Genomic DNA, 18,969 nt, shown 5'->3' with positions numbered 1-18,969 from the left:
AATGCTAACATTTCCCTAAAATGTATATTACCTTATTTTTTACTTAAGTTAATGGTTTAATTTTCGACCTTATTTTATAAAGGTTTTAATGAGATGTTGCCAGCTTTGTTTGATGAAAGGTTTCGGTAAGTGGCAGACTTTTTTTTAAGAAAATCGGATAACTATTGAAGGTGTTGTTAATACCACTTCTCTTAAAAATAGAATAGGAAATGGGGTAAACTAAAAGGGCGAAAAATAATATTATATTATAAATACTCGTACTTTAATCTTAATCTAAATTACATTTAAAATATATGGTAGATTAAATAATATTTTATTTGTGTAATTATAATGTAATCGTGGGTAACTCTTAAGTATTATTGACCCCTTTGTGCTTCAACTGATATTTTCTACTTTTGTGACTATCTTCTTTCAAAATACATATTTGATTATGGAACTTTTGGGTGTTATTTTATTTCGGGCTGGTAAAAAATTAAGTATCAAATAAAGTTGTTTCTTTATATTTATTTTATTTAGCTTTAGAAGGAATGACTATAGATAAGATTGTCTTTGTCTCTTTGTTAGAGATAATAGATTTTTTTTTGCGGACGTGACAAAGTGATTCTGCCACTTGATAGTAAGTGGAGTGAGGTCTCACTCGAGTATCGTTTTTAAAACTATGATTTACACAACTCAATAACACTCACTTACCTCATGGACATCAAGACTTTTATTTAATACTAGCTGACCCGACAGACGTTGTCCCGTCTTAACTATGAATTTGCAGCGCGCATTCTGTCAATCGCTGACAGTTATTGCAAACCACTGACAGTTATGTAAAATATATATTATCGTTAAGTTTTCTTAAATTTTTTAATTATACGCGCAATTTTTTGAAATTTTTCTTTCATAAAAACCTTCTCGTGACAAAAAACATTACAAAAAAAATTGTGAAATCGGTCCAGCCGTTCACGTGTGATGGCGTGACTAAGGGAAATAGGGATTCATTTTTATATATATAGATTAACTACCAGTATTTCGCAACATAAAGCTCTGTACGGTAAATGGCTCTATATTTTGATATTTGACTCGTCAAATATAGAGTCTCATAATGTAATAACAGTGGCTTCAGTACCCTTCACCACTGGAGCGCTTGCATATTGCACTTGGAATAAAAATATACATCAGTCCCTACCTAGATAGTGTTTTACTAACTAACTAAAAACTAGTACAGTTTAGGTAAATATAGATATTATAACACTACCAGCTCTAGATTATGTACTATCTGCAGCTAAGCACGGGCCTCCTCTACTTCTGAGAGTAGAAAGGGTTTAGGCCTTAGTCCACTACGCTGGCCTTATACGAGTTAGTGGAACTTACATACCTTCAGAATTCTTTTATGTAATTCTCAGGTTTGTAGGTTTCCTTATGATATTTTCCTTCACTGTTAATGAACAATTATAATAATTCGATAAACTACATACATCATTTCGAAATGTTTGAGTTCACCGTTGTGTTCCGGTTTGAAGGGCATTGTGGCCAGTGTAACTACTAGACATAATGAGACTTAACATCTCATGTCTCAGGGTGGCGAGCGCATTGGAATACCAAACAATACTGTGTAATTTATGGTGTTGGTTGGTGTCTTTACTGTTCACGGGCGGTCGTATCGCTTACCATCAGGCGAACAAATTCGTCTCGTCATTAAGGGAAATAAAAAAAGATCTGTAGACCATCGTAGCATTAGTCCGTTCCATTCGCAACTATGCATCACATATAGACATTAAACCATAATAAAGCCTTTATAATTTAATTAAACTGCGAGAAAACGAAGAGGTAGACTATCTGTTTAGGGAGTATTAATTAAAACCGAAAGCTATACAAAGGTAATTGGAATATTTAGTTTGGCTGTACGTTTAATTAAGTTAATAAGGTTTATGTACTGTAAAGGTAAACGGTAATTTTTGAGCCACTTCCTGATTATTGACGCGTTAAATTGGTTACGTATTTAGTTAATGTAGATTCCTTTTACCCCGAGGGGGCTTCGGGTTGTCATCGGACTGTTTGTTTGCAAAAATTACGTGAAATCCTATTTTTGAACATAGTTGTATTAGTAGATATTTGCGTCGACCCTTTTTGGGTGTTGGTTGACTGACTCTACTATTGAGTTACTTTGATACAAATATGTTTAAATGTTTATATGTCTTGCTATGTCTACATCTAACTTAAGAATGTGTATAATTACTATTGAGTGAGAGTCTACAAGACATTGTAGCATGTATAATTAGATAGTATTGATTTATCATTCGATATCGCTGAGTAACAATAGTGCAGTGTGGGATAGTACTACAACGTTTACCTACTGAATAACTGCGCAGGCATAGTATCTTTAATTCCACAAACAACGTGTGCCTTTTGAAATCTATACTAATATATAAAACTGAAGAGTTTCTTTTTATTTGACCGCGCTAATCTCAAGAAATACTTGACCAATTTTGAAATATTTTCACTAATGGAAAGCTGCATTACTCCTGAGTGTAATAGGCTACTTTTAACCCGAAAAAACTATTTCCCGCGGCCGGAGCCACAGGCAAAGCTAGTTAAGTTATAAGCATTCCTAAAACTCACTCGCAAAATGATTACTAAAATAAATTATTTTATTGGTATTCATTAAACATTATAGGTTATTATATTATACAAGGCAGTAGCAGATGGTTATAAAGGGAAGTAAAAACTTGTTTTTTAGTGCTTTATGTAGTTTTGAAGACTAATCGTTACGACCGGAGAACGATAAACGAAAAATAGCACTATTTGAAGACTTTTCGTTACGACTCGAACAAGCTTTGTAATAAAAAGCTCTATCATGAAGTCGTCAATGGCTTTACTTTTCTAAGACAATATTTAACTTCTTTCAGTTTGATTTGTTCGTTCAACATTGTCAAACTTTTGTACGTGAAAATACTATATCTATATGACTATATGTAAAAACTTGTCTTGCGTTACATATTTTGGGGATTAAGAAAAAAAAATTTGTTCTGGCACTATAAATATACTAGACAGTAGTAAGTTCTATATACTCTAAATGACATAGAGAAAGAAAGGCATCGTGTTACGCGAAATTATTTGTAATTTAGAAAAGACGATTATTTGGTTTCGTTTATTAACGCAATGTCAAAATTACTCTGTATGATGGCAAGTAATAAAAAATTGCAAACCGAACCATAATATGCATATAATAAGGGTAATATATGCCACTACACTTCTAAATATATACGTAGTATAGTGCTATATACAAGTTTCAATTGAGTGTTCTCAGTAACCCCGGGTCATAAGCGGCGTTGGGGAGATTCCGATCATGTAATCAACACGATCGCGGTACTTGAACCCGTCTGGATTGTTATCCAATGTTAAGGACCACAGGGCTTGTTAATAGAATCCATTTTCGCACAATTTCTTAAAAATGTAGATAATACTAATCAACTTTTATCAATGACTTACGAATGGTTATATTCTTACGTAACTTTTAAGAATTATCAATTTGTGTTTGGTCTATTTGAACTTATTGGATATAATGAGTACATTTAAGTTCACCGGACATTGCTTAGATTATATTGGAGACGCAACATTATTCGAAACTAGCTTTTACACGGGGTTTCGCCCACACTGACTATGGTTTAAATGAAATATTAAAAAATAACGTATTTTTTTATTTTGAGTTCACCGTATAGTTCTAGTAGTAAATTAAAGACACAGTATTATTCGAAACTAGCTTTTACACGCGGCTTCGCCCACACTGATTACGGTTTGTATGAAATATAAAAAAGATTTGTATTTTATTTCAAGCATAATTTTTATAAAATTTAATTAAAATTAGTTCAGTGGTTTAAACGTGAAAACGTAACAAAACGAGTTATTTTCACATTTATTGCATTAGATTGGATAATAGTAAAAAAATCGGAGGTATCTAAGTTAGGAGAGAACAGACTGCCGAGACGAATATCTGCAGGTTCTAATCCACACACCTCTGACTTTTCAAAAGTTATGTTTGTATTATTTGTGAATTATCGCTTAATTTAACGGTGAAGGAAAATATCGTAAGGAAATGTGCATATCTCAGAAGTTCTCTATAATTTTGAGGGTATGTCAGTAGTAGCAGAGGCCCGGATCCAGCGACTGACAGTATATAATACAGGGCTAATATTACTATTATAAAACTCCGTATAACCGTACCCATAAGGGTTGTAGGTAATCAGACCGACGCAGCAAATCTACGTTAATATTACTTTATGTACTACCCCCGCGTTAACGAGTCGACCGCGCTAATGCCCAGCTTTAGACCGGTCAGCGGAAGTCAAAGGATTGGATTAGCTTAGCCAGACTGGTATTAATGTAGTTTGATAGTGATTATATATCATCACGCCTATAAGGAGTAGGTAGAGAAGTATGGTATAGCATTACATCTCGCCAGATATGTATGACGAAGAATGAAATTTTTCGAAGGAGAACCCGATACAACTTATAGTTTCTAATGATTTGTACTAATGTGGTCTGTTGTAAATGTTAAAAAAAAAACGCGACGATAGCCTAGTTGGGTGTAGAACGGTCTGCCGAGACGAATGTCCGCAGGTTCAAATCCCAAGGGCATACACCTCTGATTTTTCTAAAATCATGTGTGTATTCTTTGTGAATTTATCGTTCGCTTTAACGGTGAAGAAAAACATCGTGAGGAAACCTGCACATCTGAGAAGTTCTCTATAGGAATTTCGAAGGTGTGTGAAGTCTACCAACCCGCACTAGGCCAGCGTGGTGGACTAAGGCCTAATCCCTCTCAGTAGTAGAGGAGGCCCGTGCTCAGCAGTGGGCAAGTATATAATTCAGGGCTGATATTATTATTATTATTAATGTGGTCTGTAAGTCGTTCTAATACTTATTAGATTTAACATAAATTACAAAAGAGAAGCCGGCAGGAATTTGGTTATATGGACCCTTCGCCACGAATGGATTAGAGCCTATATTTCTGGACCAGATTCTGAGCAAACACAGTGCATACTTTTTCATAGGCCTTAAGGAACTTCTACGTCACAATGCCTAAAATAATAAAGTCTTGAATGTTGAGGCCTTGGTAACACAATATTGATTTCAACTTAATATCTTCAACTAGAGAGGGTTTTAACGGGAAACAAAATGGCCTTCTAAGGGTTCTGTCTTTGTGCAAAATCTTCAAGAACCCTTCCGAGATTGAAAGAATAAAAAATATTTAATATCTTAAAAGGCCTAATAGGTAGAACAAAATGCTTTCAAGGCGGTAGTCGCAGGTTCAAATTCCGACTGGCACGGACTATTGACTTTAATAAACTATGTTCTATTTAAATATTTTTTTGGTGATGATTCGTGTTACTCCCTTAGTCATATAGCTATGAGACTTCATTGCACTTGATAATAAGTGAAATGTCGTTATGCGATATAATATCAAAAAAAAATAAAAGCAATTTAGTAGTTCCTGAGATAAGTTTAAACAAACAAACTCTTCATACTTAAATAAGTATACAGTTACTAGGCCAGCGTGGTGGACTTAGGCTTAATCCCTCTCAGTAGTAGAGAAGGCCCGTGCCCAACAGTGGGACAGTATATAATACAGGGCTGATATTATTGTTATTTTATAGTTACAGGTGGCTACACCACTTTAAAAATACAAATACAATTTTTTTATTGCTGAATGTAGGTGCAACAAAATGTTTTAATACATTCTACCGGGATAGGTACCGGTGTGCAATACAAATTTATCACACTGTGTACTCAAAAAAATACTAACTTTTACATCTTTTTTTATATAATATACAATTCACATTATATTTATTATTTGAATTTAACTATTTATATATTCCCTGCATTATACCTTGTTACACAAACCCACTACCTAATAACGCTTCACGTTTAATTCCGCCTATATTGAACGCAATACGCGGCCGCAGCGTGCCAATCAAGCAATACCGCGGGTAATGAAGACAACTGTCCTTCAATACATCTGTGTAATTAACCAATAACTGATTAGTAACGTACTGTTAATTTTATACAGTTGGACTTAGACCAAACTTCAAGACACTGTGAGCTCATTCTGCGTAGATCGGACCAGCAACAGCTAAAATTTAAAAAAAGTTGTACAATTGTAAAATGTAGGTAGATATTGTAACTTTGACTTTGCGGATGGTTAATTCTTTCTATAATCTTTGGATAAGTGATACGTCACACGCAATAAAACAACCGTACTGTTCCGTAGCTAGTTTATTACTAAGTCAATGACAGTGACATTAGACATACATTCCATTCCTCCAACATTAATTTGGAAATCTGCAACAGAACAGTCAGACATACTTAAACAATATAATACAATAAAACTTATAAATATGGCTTGTAATTCACAGGGTTCTTAGGCCTCTTAGAGCGCCTGAGGGTAGTTGTACCGGAGTGAGTTGGATTAATATCATCCTGTGGTACTTCCGAAATAGTACCACCAGTCTCCGAACTTTCACCATTGTCCATATCCCCTTTATTCAATTCACTATTATTTCTACTCGCCACAATATTTTCATCTGGCGCGTAGGACATCATGTCCCTTCCCTCCTCGGCACCTGACTCTGAAACAGATGCCGAGGACGGCACAAACGCCGACGGCCATTGCCCGGGGGAAGTACTATTGTGGAGCGGATCGGACAATGGCGACTGCGGTGGAGATGGAGATGCTACTGACGTCGGCAGTGGGTTTAACACTTCCCGTTACCGCTTTGATTCACAGAGTTACTATTAGTAACGGCACTAATAAATTTTCTTATCTGATCTAAATGTCTAATGCAGCTGATATTATAATCTTTAAAATAAATTTCAAACAATCGATTACCTACAATTTTTCTTACAGTGCCTTCGCGCCAAACACTCTTCCTCCCAATAAACCACCTAGACCACACCCGGTCACCCACTTGGAAACATCTATTACGTTTTAATATCAATTGATCATTTTTGTTATAGTTTTTATTTTGCGGTAGAATTAAATCCAATCTACATCTTAAATCACGCCCCATCATCAACTTAGCTGGGGTGACACCTGTAGTACAATGAACTGTGTTTCTAAAATTAAATAAAAGTTTTGTAATTTTTTGTACATATCTTTCTGGCACTTGGATTCTAATAACGCACATTTTATCATTTTTTTACACGTTCTGACCGAGTTCTCCGCTTGGCCATTGCTAGACGGGTGATATATAGGTGAAGTTATGTGTTCGATACCGTTAATTTTGCAAAAGTTATAAAATTCGGCGGAACTAATTTTAACATCGTTATCAGAGACAATGACGTGGGGTACCCCGTATCTAGAAAACATTTCTGAAAGTTTTTGGATAAGTACATTTGTAGTAGTGCCTCGATCCATTAGCACACACTCCAACCATTTGGAAAACGCGTCGACCACAATCAAGTAAACAGTCTGTCCTATAGACATATAATCGATGTGTATACGCTGCCATGGGCCCAGCGGGCGTGGCCAGGACGCGGGCGGCGCGCGCGGCGGTGCAGCGCGCACTGCGGAGCAAGCAGTGCACGCGCCTACCCATCGCTCGATATCGGCGTCGATTCCGGGCCACCACATCCTACCACGGGCAGCGCTTTTAGTTTTTATTATCCCAAAATGTGACGAATGCAACTCTTTTTAACATTTTTTTCTTTGAACACAGTCGGAATCACTATTCTATGGCCGCGGAACAAACAGCCGTCAATAACCTCTAGATCTGTTTTACACTGAAGAAATGGCAACATCGACTTACATGTAATTTTCCTTGGCCAACCGTTATTCATATACTTGATTACCATTTTCAACGTATTGTCCCTCGCGGTAGCTTGTTTAATGTTTTCGAATAGAACCGGCTCCACGCTTGTCTCTAAGAAGAGAAAATGCCTAGAACTTTCATCCTCCCTCTCATCCATTACGGGTTCTGATATGGGGAACGAGAGAAATAGTCTGCGATTTGATTATTCTTACCGTCCACGAATTGTACTTTATAGTTGTAAGCAGATAATATAATTGCGTACCTTTGTAAGCGTAAGGCAGCCGTGACAGAAATGCCCTTACCTTTACCAAAAATAGAAAGCAAGGGCCTGTGATCGGTTTTCAATATGAACGGTTCTTGTCTACCATATAAGTATTGGTGAAAATGTTTAACTCCATAAATAATTGCCGTCGCTTCTTTTTGAATTTGGCTATAGTTTTTTCACTTACCGATAACGATCGAGATGCGAAAGCTATCGGTCGCTCGCGGCCCTCGGTGTCCGGGTGTGCTAACACAGCGCCGAGCCCGCTTGGGCCTGCGTCCACCGTCAGTAACAACGGTGCGTCTGGTTGAAAATGGGCCAGCACACGCTCGCTGGCCAGCTCGCGTTTAACGCACTCGAAAGCCTCCTGCTGGCTTGTGCCCCACTGCCATGCTGCGCCTTCGCGCAACAGTTCGTGCAATGGGTGCAATATTGCCGAAGCTAATGGAATAAAATTCCTATAGTAGTTTACTATACCTAGGAATCGTTTTACTCCTAATACATTGATGGGGGCGGGTGCTTTTAATATCGCTTCAACCTTAGATGGAGAAGTTCTCAATCCGTTTCTATCTATTACGTATCCTAAATAAGTAACACTACTTTCAAAAAACACACATTTATCTTTTTGCAGCCGTAATCCTGCGTCCTGTAATCTACGCAAGACCTCCCGCAACCTTGATAAATGTATTTCTGTAGTAGGACCCGTAATACAAATGTCATCGAGCCATACACTGACACCCTCCAACCCTGACAATAGTGTTTCCATTGCCTTTTGGAATATAGCCGGTGCATTCGCTAGACCATAAACTAAACGACTATATGAAAATAACCCTTTGTGTGTATTGATGGTGGTTAGTTTCTGAGATGCTTTTGATAATTTAAATTGATTGTAGGCATTACTCAAATCTATTTTAGTATATCTTTCACCACCACCTAACTTGGAAAATACCTCTTCTATACGAGGTAACGGATATCTATCTACCTTCAAATCCTTATTTAACGTACACGAAAAAATCCCCCCGCTATTTTTAATTTACCGTTTTCTTTTAAAACTGGTACTATAGGTGTAGCATAATCGGAATGGTTAACGGGCACAAGAATTCCTAGGGAGACAAGTCTATCAAGCTCCGCACTAACTCTATCTTTTAAGGCAAAAGGTACTGGTCTTGGCTTAAAAATTTTGGGGTTACCTTATCTTTCAATTGCAATTCGACCTCAAACTTGCTAAAGCAGCCTAACTCGTCTTTCCAAACGTCCGGATATTGATCCAACAGTCGCTGCACTACTTCAATGTACTTGTTATTCAGACATGGATTAATATTGTTATTAGATGTTGCAAAGTAAACTTTAAATTTAGCCATAAAATCACGTCCCAATAACGGTGGGCCTCCGTTTTGTATAACATAAATTTTAATGTCTTTACACAGTGTAGAATATTTTATTTTTGCTACAAAATATCCTAGGGGGTGTAATACTATGGCCGTTGTATAGACACATTTTGATATCACTTTTAAGCAACCTTGATTGTGAAAAATAAGACGAATACAACTTATCTGAAATAACTGTTGTGCCCGAACCCGTATCTAACTCCATACACAGTTCTATATTATTTACTTGGACGCAAATTTTAACCGGACTATAGTTAACATACCTTATACTAAAGAGTTCACATTCCTTACAGTCATTTTCTTGAGTAGGCTGAACATTTTCCGTAACAAAGTTATTTAAGTTACACTTTGAAACATCACATAGCTTTTTAAATGGCCTTTTGCCCACATTTTAAACACTTATAATTTTTAAATCTACAATTTCGCGCATTATGATTCTTTAAGCCGCACACTGTGCAACGGAATGCGACGTCACCAGCTCCATGACCGCGTTGGATCGCGCTCCCACCGGCGCGGCCGTCGCCGGCGCAGGCGTCGCCGGCGCGCGTTGTCCTACCCGCGTGGAATACGGGCTCGTCCTTGATGGTTGTAATGCCGGTAGCGATGCCAGTAGATCGCGCCGCGCGAGCTGCCGACGCTTTTTGGGCGACTTGTAACGCCTCTCCGAAAGTCAGCTTCCCGAGTCACACTCAAAAGTCTATCACGTTCTGGGCCTAACCCGAAGCCTAGCACGAACCGGTCACGGAGGAGCGTGTCCAATTCAGTGCCAAATTCGCAATACACGGCTAACCCTCGCAGCCGTGCAGCCCATTCTTCGATGCTTTCACCGTCGGACTTAATCGCCTCATAGAATTTTGCCCTATCAACGAACGTAGACTTTTTCGGCGTAAAATGTCCATCGAGTAATTTCACTAGCTCATTATATGTACTTTCTTCAAGCTTCTTAGGATAAACGAGGTTTCTAATTAGACGGTAAGATTCTTCCGATAAGTTGGTCAACAACACTGCACTTTTGTGGCCGTCAGGGATATTATTTAACACAATAAAATGCGTCAATTGTCCTTTGAAAACGTCCCAATCGTGAATTTTATGATCGAAAACACTTAAATTCCCGATATAATTCGACATTTTGCAAAATGCGTGGGTAGTTCGTCCTCGTCGCCAATTGATACGTCACACGCAATAAAACAACCGTACTGTTCCGTAGCTAGTTTATTACTAAGTCAATGACAGTGACATTAGACATACATTCCAATAAGTCTTCGATTCTGGTGGGTGGTGGGTTTTTGGTGTAAGAATAACGCATAAAATGTATTTCAGACAATACATTTTATGCGTTATTCTTACACCAAAAACCTAAACGGCCGCAAAAACTAACCCAAAATTATTTCTACGACATATTTGAAAAGCGCGACACGGCGAACCATTTAGGCACAATAGAAAAAAACTAATTTGAATCACTACATTCTTTTTAACTAGACGACTGTATTAATGTTATTTTTTTTAAAACGTCAGTATATACAATATTGTAAACGTGCATGGATGTAAACGGCCAGAGGAATCAGGGGCCTTATTCTTTATCCCGCATGTTGTTTTGACAGTGCGTAACAAGCACGTAACACAACGCGTCATGTTTAGGACTATAGAAATTTGGCTTACAGAATACCATTACACGCACATTTCTCGAAGATAACATGACACGGCCGCGTAACGCGTTTACACTATCATACAGAATAAGGGCCCAGTGTGAAAATCGTCATAAAGCAAGCAGTAAGCGCGAAACGCTTTCCGCGCGAATTGAGCGAGCGAATCGTAACCATAAATCCAACATATAAATCAAACAACGTGGCTACTTTTTAATATATAGCGAAAGTCGGAACGTGAAACAGCCTTTTCATTACGTGCGGTTAAATCATGTTTGGAAATATGAGATGGCGGAGCGGAATCACGTCGGAAGGTTCCGAATTCGATTCTATTATTTTCAGGTGTATATATTTTTGTTATCTGTCCTGCTTTTAGTGGGAGAAACTTTGGACTTTAATCCTGTATGTTTGATTATTTTTAATGATTTTAGAATTTATTTCAAGTTTAATTATTTATTTGTATGAGCGTAATGACCGTTTTTAGTTTATTTAAAGATGGCGCATAGTTGGCGGAGCGAACTGCCGGGATTTTTTTACTGTCAAACTATTGTCGACATTGTCGTCATTGAAATAATGTTCAAAATCTATTAACACAACAATAAATTGAATAACATTTACACCCTATATATGCACCGGTCCTAAAAGTATTTTTTAAATAGCAAATGACTAACAAGAATTGTATACTTTTAGCCAGCGAACTACTGGATATAATGAGACTTAACATCTCATGTCTCGAGATGGCGAGCGCAGTGGAATACCAAAAAATACTCTATAATTAAAGGTAGTGTTTCTACTGTTTATGGGCGGTCATATAGCTTACCATCAGCGAACGGCAAGCTCGTCTCGTCATTCAAACCATAAAAAAATACCTATTCTTACTGATTGAAGAAATCCATTCCATCAAGTTTTATTACGTTTATAACTGTTTTAAGATTACCAGTATCGCTCGAGAATTTGCGAACATTAAACATTAATTTTTGGCCCTTAAGTCCAAAATGCCATTGCATCGCAAAACCCCATAAAATTCACAAAATTAGATTACTTTTCACATAACTTTAAAATGAGCCGCGTTTTATTGTCTCTGATAGCGTTCTGAGACAGCAATTGTACCTTCGTTTTATATCGCTCTTACGACCTTGGGTTTTCGGTTCGTTTTCATTACGGCATTGTTGTGTAAACTGGTTAATTTAACTCTTTGAAAGTGGCAATGGACTGGTTACATCGGAATTTTGACATCACAAGACTTGGAAATCGTGGCTAAAATACTAAGCGTTGGTTGTTAAATACACAATGTTAGAGTTTAAAAGTATGTACGGCAAGTTTGCAGGTGTAATGTTAGAGGTAAAGTTAAAGTATTTCGTTAACAAGTGTTTAGTAGTTGGGGCTTGGCTATGGATATTTCGCTCAATTAAAAATAACTAGCGAGCTAGCAGCTTTACACTCGTATTACACATAAAGTTTTATTAAAAATTCAATAACTAAACTAAGGATTTACCCATTATTAAATTATAAATTATTCCTTCTATATATTAGGGGTCATTATACCTGAGAAATTCTTTATTAGGAATTTTCGGGGGCGTGTGAAGTCTACCAATCCTCACTAGGCCAGCGTGGTGGACTAAGGCCTATTCCCTCTCAGTAATAGAGGAAGCCCGTGCCCAACAGTGGGACAGTATATAATACAGGGCTGATATTATATTATTATAACTGATAACATTTTTCTAGAGCTATATAATATAATCAGGTAAAATTTTAACAATAATTATTATTACATGCAAAATTTCTGAAAATGTTAGAATGTTTGTTAACAGTTAATACAGAAACCTCTGAACGGATTTAGATTAAATTTTGCACATAGATAGATCATAACTTCCATAACCTTATAGGCTGCTTTTATGCCGGAGAAATACGCAGTAAATCTTTTGTTATATGAAACTTTTACGTGGCATAACAACGAGTTATTAAATACCACAAACTGCGCACATAGGAATCTAATCCAACCAATATCACAATTGAATATTCTAATACGCGAAATATCCTAGTTCACCAGTGTCGTATCAAATTAATTGACAGCAATACAAATTGTTAACGTTTTACCAAACCACACGCCATTTAATATATTGACGTATCGCTATTTTCAATAAACGATCTTAATAGCTTTTTTTGATCTATCTCAAAAATAGACTAATCAGAACAAAGAATTTTTTGACATGCTTACAAATGAGTTATTTTGATTGGTTTATTCTCGGAAGTGGATTGAAGATTGAAATCAAGTTAGTTGAGCAAATTAATTTATTAGCAAGAATATTTACTGTTAATATAAAATCATGATATCAAGGTGAAAGAAAGCTAAAGGCAAAGGTCGCAGGCACTTACTGGATGACGTTTCTAACAGGTTGGTCTGGAAACTTTTGGGGAGGTGACCGTTCAATAGTGGATTTTCAAAGGCTAAAGATAATGTTGAAATTATCGTCTTGTGCTATATATAATGAGGGCACAACATTTAAGCGGTCAACTCAGGTATATTTTATATTAGTAACAATAACATAGTGCTAGATATTCAATTCGCCGTAAGGAAACCTTTAAAATGATCTTATCTACACAACAGCTAATTCTTTTCTTTGCCGCACCATCAAGGTTTGGGATAGTTTGCCTGGGCGCGTGTTCCTTCCTTCCTATAACCATGGGGCCTTTGGCCGTAGCGTGAGAAAGCATTTCAGCCGGCATCATTGTGTCGAATAGCATGAGAATCTGTTGCCATTCGATACTTTATATGGACGGCATCACGCTTACCATCAGGTGCAGTGCAGTCACACCGAACCAGAAATAAAAAAATCTGCTCCTTTCACTTCCTTTAAGACTTATTAATATTTAATAACCTCTATTAATTAAATTCCTTCAAGGATTATTAGACACGTATAAAAAAATAAATTTTCATCTTTTAATAGCAGGAAACACTACGTCAATACCTTACTTGGTTTTTGAGTCAGTGTTTCAACCCCAGTCTAATCATTCCAAATATAAAGCAAAAGTACCTAATATAAAAACCGAGTCAAATAATATAACTTGGGCGTCACCACGCATGTGCAAAAAGTAATAAAAATTCATCACGTTTTTCGACTACATTGACGTTAAAATCAGGTTTGGACAGTTATTGCGAGGACGTCATAAAAAATACAATATATAGCCGGGGCGAAAACTATTAAATATTGTATAAAGATGTGCGGACGAAATTTCTATTGGACAAATCCCTGTTCGTGACTTGAATATTTTGATGGAAATTCACACATGGAAAGTCGAAATAACTAAATCCCCTAACTGATATTGGAGACTGAATATTTTGGTCGTGTGGCATGAAATGGACGCTGCTATTCAGTTTTTAGTCCTTGTTTTATTTTTGCGAATATGACCATTCAAATACCACCATGAGAGTTACGCGAGCTGTTTGCATTATTTGCTTTTATATAACATTAACTTTTGTCCGCGGTTTGCGTGGAAAGGTTCCGGGATAAATATTTTCCCTAGATTTAAAGTAGCTTATAGTACTTAGGAGTTATGTTAGAAATTAATCCCTATTAACCTACAAACTCATAAATTTTATCGCTTTATAATATTAGTATACAGGGTGTCCGCAGGACCTCCGCTTGACACTACTTTCTAGGACACCCTGTAAAGGTAGATTTTGTTCAGAGCAATGTATATTTCGCTAGTTGCAATTACTATGCCGGCGTACGTAACATTACTATGTGGGTATGGAACACTTAAGTAAATGAAATTAAAAAACGAATCGAAATCTTCCTTTATTTTCAGAAATAACTCATTCATTTTTAACCAATAAAAGAAATAACAAAGAACTCAAACAATTTTGAGTGTGAAACATTTTAGAATAATGTATGCGGGAAGCAAAGTTCATAAGTCCCCACTTAAATTTGATAAATAGGCAGCATATTAGTAATCCGCTGGAACAAACTTGACGACATAATTCTTTATAAAGCGAAAGGGTCGGCAGACCTTTGTAGGATTAAAAAAACAGATAAAACTCCGATGTATACACTTCCGGGGAGGCTTTTATGGCAAGTGGCGAGCTAAAAGGTTTCTGTTCAATGTTATTATGCACTTATAGTTCGGTTTTAATACATTTTTCCGATACACTTTTGGTATGGATGCTGGGTTTTGTTTAGTGTGCGTTTTGGATTTTACATTCATGAATATACGACGGGGTTATTGAGCAATACTCTTGCAGTATTCATTCACTTTGGGTATTATTATAAGTATGGGTCTAATCACTCTATAAGTATAAATATATATGTTATTAGTAAATTTTAAGCAAATTATGGTCGTTTAAAGTAATTAGAAAAATAATGGGATAAAAAAGTGAAGTTTTCAAATTTAGAATCGGCTATTAAAATATCATTTTTATTATTAAGCTCTACTCTATGGATAATACTTCAATCGTACTAATATTATTAGTGCGAAAGTTTGTGAAAGTGTTAAAATGTTTGTTAGAAGTAAACGCATCAATAGATAAACGAATTTGGATGAAATTTGACACATGGATAGATCATGTCCTGGATTAACATATAGGCTACTTTACATTCCGGCAATTTGGCCCCATGAGAAATAATGACAGTTTATAATCAGAGTTTTTAAAATAGATGGTTCTGACGTACTCTTAGTGCTATGAATCCCTAAAGTATTAAGAGATTTTTGTAGCGAGAAACCCTTTCACACGAGCGAAGCCGCGAATAAAACTTAGTAGTTTAGCACTTTAGAAATTCTGCATCCGTATTTCATGTAGTAACTAAAAACTGCTGAGGCACCAAGCTAGTTGCATTAGGGTCAGCGCAAAACATGCGGAAAACGCGGGGATTTTAAACCGATAATAAAATTTCGACCTCGTTTGATTTTACTTAATAGCACGTACGCGATAATTCGCTTTAGTAGTACGCCATAACCTAATAGTTAATACATGTCATTTCTGCCTAGAGGTGATTCTTCCGAAGTACAACATTATGACTAAATGTATGTTAAATGTTGTGGTTGTGTGTTATTATAATTGAAATTAGCCCAGATGTTTTATTTTTGTTGGCTTGTTTCTTAATAAATAAAATAAAAAATATACTTAAATTTATGTTTGACAAATTAATATAATTATAATTAAGAGTATTCCACATTTCATAAATATTATTTTCCTGAGCGCCTTCTCCATATGAATTGTAATTATGCCAAATCTCACAATCCGTGCGCGCAATATGCTTAGGCGTATATTTTTTTCTTCACGCAATAATGTATAGATTTTTATTATAACACTAGCTTTTGCCCGCGGCTCCGCCCGCGTTATAAAGTTTTTCAGGTTAAAGTTTTCTGTTATAAAAGTAGTAGTTTCCCGGGAGCCTATGTTCTTCCCAGGGTCTCAAACTGTCTCCATACCAAATTTCATCTTAATACGTTGGGTAGTTTTTGAGTTTAACACGTTCAGACAGATGCATCGGGGGACTTTTGTTTTTACAATATATTTTTAGAACTTTTTAAGTGGAACAATCCCGTCATACATGATTGTTGCATAACTTTAACCGTTTACGCAGCGCAGGCAACGGAAGCTCTCAAAACTAATAATTTTCTCCGTTTTTGCAAACATGTTTCATTACTGCTGTGCTCCTATTGGTCATAGCGTGATGATATATAGCCTATAGCACTCCACGAACAAAGGACTATCCAACGCAAAAAGATTTTTTAAGTTTGGACCGGTAGTTCCTGAGATAAGCCATTACTGCTCCGCTCCTATTGGGTATAGCGTGATGATATATAGCCTATAGCACTCCACGAATAAAGGGCTATCCAACGCAAAAAAAAAAAAATCAGTTTGGACCGGTATTTCCTGAGATTAGCCATTACTGCTCCGCTCCTTTTGGGCATAGCGTGATGATATATAGCCTATAGCACTCCACGAACAAAGGGCTATCCAACGCAAAAAGAATTTTTCGGTTTGGACCGGTAGTTCCTGAGATTAGCGCGTTCAAACAAACAAACAAACAAACAAACAAACTCTTCAGCTTTATATAATAGTATAGATATAAATATAATGTGAAACTCAAACCTAACGTTCACTGAGGACAAACAAAATAATACATTTTTTACTTCCTACGACATGCTTAATAAAGAAAAATATTTTTCCACGACGCCCGCCATCTTAGCCTACTTCGTGAAAATGAAGTTTTCGATGACCTTTAGACTGTATTTTAGAAATTATTTTCGATCGAAGTTCATCTGACGTAATAGCACTTTGTAACAGACGCCATTACAAGTACTCAGTGTGAGCAAATAAAAATACTATAATCGTAAAAGGTTGGTGAATGCTTCCTAAGTGCGTCGACAATGTGAGTGAATAAGCAAGCTAGACTGATTTTATGAGTTCGGAGTACAATTAAGTGTAGTGGAATTTGGATATCTACACATTATATAAAACAGAGTTCCTTTTTCTGATTATCTGTATGTGATTGATGTACTCAAAATCTACTGAACGGATTTTTATGAAGTTTGGTATAAAGATAGTTTAAGACCCTGGGAAGATTTATGAAGGGGGATGATTACCCCTTGGTAGTCGACACAATTATTCCGGCCCGTTGGAACCGGATATACACAGGTTGATCCCGGAACGCGACATACTTAGGTACGTGGGCCACTATGGCGGATTTTAACACCTTGTGTACGGTGGTCACTATCCGGGCGGATATAAAATATATCCTACCATCAGCAAAATGTTATACTGTCGAATACTGTTTAGACTCATCTTTATGCTAGCTTGTATTTAGCAGTTAAATGTTTATAGCTCATTGACTATTCAAGCTGCGTTGATGCGGCTATTTACCACAATGTTCATGGAATGTGAGTACGTGATAAAACTATTGAGGTTTCGGGTTTGATACCAGAGGTAAATAAGTAGTATTAGGTGCACAGAGTAAACCTTTTTTCAGTAAGACCGGTGAAACCAACAACCATTCCACTCATCCCCAAGTGGTAGTAGTGACAACTAGTTTTTTCCCGCGAAAACAAAAAGTTTCTAGCCGTCATTGATATGTTGATATCATTATGTCATCAGTATAAAAAACGATCTAGGTTTTCGGTTTCGTATAGAAAGTGCCATGATACTATCGCCCAGCCTTCATGGGAGTGGCTGAGCTGCATTGACTTCACCGTGCCTTACGACTCGGCGTCCAATATATGGAACAATCGAGCGATCGCCGGGCTGAGTCTGGGGGTTTTAGTTGGCATGCCGTCCGTAGGTGATTAGGGAATCACCTACGGACGGCATGCCAACTAAAGCCCCATGGTGGCTATCTTCGGCGCATTAGGGATGGCTGCGGGCTTCCTCCGACAGAAGTGTCTTAGTTGTCGTCCGCAACCGCCTCTGCGCAGGATGGTTCAATCCATATACAATTTTTATTTCGGGGGGAATAAACGCCTTTTCGTTAACGTCACCTGGGGGATGACTGGAATGGCTATGTTGGTTTCATCGGTCTCACGGCCCAATATCCACACTCAGGAGTATTGCATCATCAGAGCGAGCATTGGACCGAGTCCTTACCCCTGTATATGACCCACACCAGCATACCAATACCAATACACAATCAATACCCGCGGTGGACTTCTTCGGCGCATCCGGGAGGGCCCCGGGGTATCTTGTTGCACAGAGATAGCTGCGAGGATCTGTCCCGTTCTATCATGACCAACGATTCTGTAGGTTCTTAGAAGGATCAAATTCCCGAAAATTATTCAAAACTCGTTTGTATATTCTGCTTTGTAATGTTAATCAATTTGCAAACTAAACAGTTTCATAATTATAATCACTATTTCACATTTACTTTGTGAATTTACCATGT

General features: G+C 37.0%; 1 protein-coding gene and 1 long non-coding RNA gene across 2 annotated transcripts in view; one reads left to right on the top strand and one right to left on the bottom strand.

The window, feature by feature from the left end:
• Positions 1-18,969, top strand: part of LOC115452290 — a 110,664-nt gene that overhangs the window by 38,932 nt on the left and 52,763 nt on the right. The window lies entirely within an intron of this gene.
• Positions 6,247-9,809, bottom strand: LOC119189115. The gene is made up of 2 exons (XR_005112252.1): positions 9,710-9,809; positions 6,247-6,327 (listed from the first exon to the last, which is right to left on the bottom strand). It is a non-coding gene; the product is annotated as an uncharacterized LOC119189115 (long non-coding RNA).

This window comes from Manduca sexta, chromosome 12 (assembly GCF_014839805.1).
Source record: "Manduca sexta isolate Smith_Timp_Sample1 chromosome 12, JHU_Msex_v1.0, whole genome shotgun sequence".
NCBI classification, from domain to species: Eukaryota; Metazoa; Arthropoda; class Insecta; order Lepidoptera; family Sphingidae; genus Manduca; species Manduca sexta.
Note: the sequence above shows the minus strand (reverse complement) of the source record. Positions and strands in the feature narration are given on the sequence as shown.